This window comes from Cibotium barometz, chromosome 18, assembly GCF_041138505.1.
Source record: "Cibotium barometz isolate CiBa-2024 chromosome 18, ASM4113850v1, whole genome shotgun sequence".
In the NCBI taxonomy this organism is placed as follows: domain Eukaryota; kingdom Viridiplantae; phylum Streptophyta; class Polypodiopsida; order Cyatheales; family Cibotiaceae; genus Cibotium; species Cibotium barometz.
In genome coordinates, this window is record NC_141063.1 from 54,337,391 (window position 1) to 54,340,810 (window position 3,420).

Below are 3,420 nucleotides of genomic sequence, written 5' to 3' on the forward strand. Positions count from 1 at the left end.
CGGGCGTGTGATAGTCATATATATGAGACTACCAACCATCTTCCTGTACATAGAAGGATCATCCAATTCCTCGCCATAATCAGCCCGCAACTTCACATTTTGCTCCAATGGTGTACTCATAGGCTTACACCCTGTCATGCCATACTTTGCCAACATATCCACCCAATGCATATTGGCGCTGTACTAACCAAGTACCTGCATGATCTTTCACCACTTCAATGCCAAGGAAATATCTCAACTCACCAAGATCTTTCATGTCAAATTGCCCACTCAAAGCTTTCTTGACATGCATCACATCTGCACCATGATCACCTGTGATAATCAAGTCATCCACATAGATGACTAGTAAAACAATCCCATGCTGTGTCTTCTTCACATAGAGTGAAGAATCTGCTGTAGAAATCTGAAAACCAAGTGAGATAAGATATCTGTTCATCTTATCACTCCAAGCTCGTGGTGCTTGCTTTAGACCATACAATGCCTTTTTCAACCTGCATACGTGAGTGGGATATCTAGGGTGTACATACCCTTCTGGCTGTGCCATGTACACTTCCTCTTGTAGATCTCCATTCAGAAATGCATTCTTAACATCCATCTGATGCATTTCCTAGCCATTAGCTGCAGCCATAGCAATGACTGCTCTCATTGTGCCCATCTTAGCCACTGGACTAAACGTCTCATCATAATCCAATCTTTGGGTCTGTGCATAACCCTTTGCTACCAATCTAGCTTTATGTCTCTCAATAGAACCATCAGATTTGCACTTCACTTTGTAAACCCATTTACATCCAATAACATTCTTGTCCTTTGGTAGTGCAACCAAGTCCCATGTATCATTATGGACCAATGCGTCCATCTCTACATCCATTGCTTTCTCCCATACATGCTCTCCAATAGCCTCTGTATAGCATGTAGGTTCCACATGCTTCACCATAGATGTCATATATGCATAATGCATAGCAAAATCTCTATATGTCAATCTGTCAACAGGATATCTGACTCTCTGGGATCCGCAATGCCTGCGGGTCACTCTGTACACCTGTAACTCTAGCATGTGGTGGCACATATCTGTCCTGCCTAGCACCAGGTGTGCGTAAAACAGGTATGCCAAGCTCCTCATCCAAACTCTCAGAACTAGATGACTCATATCCTGTGATTCCAATTCCTTCGACTTTCTTTTTGCCTTTATCCATAGCACTACTCCCAGTGCTTACACTCTCATGCCTCAAACGTCCTGACCATGGACGTACACTGCTACTCTCAGCTTTTGCTCTGCTGGCCCAGACATAGTAGTAGAACTAGAACTTGCTTGTTGGCAAGTTCACATGAACATCAGCCTCAAGTGACTCAATAACACCCTCATCTTTTGCTTTATACCAACTAGCAAGCTCATCAAACACCACATCTCGTGAGATGACCACTTGTCTAGTTTGTGGATTATAACACTTGTATGCCTTTCGATCCTGTGCATATCCAACAAATACACATTTCTCCGCTTTAGGATCCAACTTCCTTCTTCTTTCATCAGGCACATGCACATAAGCTATGCATCCAAAAACTTTAAGATGTCCAATGTCTGGCCTGTAACCTGTGAGCCGCATCTCTGGCGTGCTTCCATGAATGGCCGCTGTAGGTGTTTTGTTCAAAATATACACTGCAGTAGCACATGCTTCTGCCCAATAGTAATCTGGCATGCTCTTTTCATTAAGCATTGCCCTTGCCACTTCACATATGACTCTATTCTTCCTCTCAGCCACACCATTCTGCTGAGGTGTATACCTGCAAGTCAATTGTCTTCTTATTCCATGCTTCCTCAAGAAATGCTCAAACGCCTTTGAGGTGTATTCACCACCTCCATCTGTCCTCAGACATTTAATCCAACAGCTATACTGCTTTTCTACAAAAGCTTTGAAATCCATGAATTTTTCCAACACTTCACTCTTCTCTTTGAGAAAGTATATCCATGTCATCCTGCTAAAATCATCTATGAATGTAACATAGTATAAACTGCCTTTGATAGATGGGTTTTGTGCAGGACCCCATACATCACTATGTACGATCTCAAGTGGCCTGTTACTCATATTTCCTTCTCTAGGAAATCTCAACCTTGCCTGCTTCCCAAACTGACAGGCTTCACAAACATGCATATGTCCATCATATTTGAACCTAGGCAATCCATTGACAATGCCTCTTGTTTGCATGTTCTTTAATCTCTGTATATTGACATGGCCAATCCTCTTGTGCCACATATCAATGTTCTGTACCACATTCCTGCTCTTTGAGAACATGGCTGATTTTAGCTCAGGAATTCCAGCATCCAGCTTAAACAATCTTCCTTCTTTCTTGCCTTTAGCAATCACTCTACATCCATGTTTAAAATCTTCAAAGAAGCATCCATGCTCATTGAAGCGAACCTGTAATCCCTGTTCCACCATTTGACCAACTGAGGCCAAGCTTTTAGTGATCGAAGGCACATACAGCACATCTGACATAGACTTTGTCTGACCATTATGCATGACCAATGGTACACTTCCAACATGTGTAATGACATGCTGGGTATCATCACCTGTTTCCACATAGCCTTTGACATCCATTGGCTTCATATGCTCAAACCATTCACCATGACATGTCATATGGTTTGATGCTCCTGAGTCCATATACCATGTGTCATCATTCTCAGCATTTGTTGTCATAGAACCCACAACATGCTTCATGGCAAACAAATGATTTGCAGTTCCATCATTACTACTTGATGCATAGTTGCCACCATGTTGTGCATAGTTTCCACCATAATGACCACCACGTTGTGCTCTTCCCCCTCTCAAATCATTCTGTTTGCGGAAACAATCTCTCGCCATATGACCATATTTGCCACAATAATGGCATTCCACATCTTGCATAGAATTTTGTTGGCCTTGCCAACGTCCTCGACCACGGGGGGTACCTCTGCCTCGCTGAGGTGCATATCCACGACCACCTCGAGCACCATAAGAAGGCTGAAAATTTTGTTGTGGAGGTCTATCTTGCCATCCACGACCATTACCACCACGTCCACGTGATGCAAATCTCCCCCTGCCTCTAAAGCCTCTCTTAGAATAGAAAGCCTGATTCCTGCCATCATCATGGCTAGTAGATGCATCCAGAAATGAATCACTGAGCTTGATTTCCTCAACCAACAAGAGTGAAACCAACTCATCGAAATCAGGTAAGCCTGTACTCCTCACCGAGATAGATGTATCAAAAGATTTGTATTCCTTGCCAAGACCACGCAAGGTAATATCCACCAAATCATCATCAGGCATGGGGGCATTTATTGTGGCCAATGAATCTGCAAACTTCTTGATTTCTTGCACATAATCATGTATGCTCCTTTTATTCCTTTTCACATTGTGTATCTGCTGTCGCAATTGAGACTTGCGA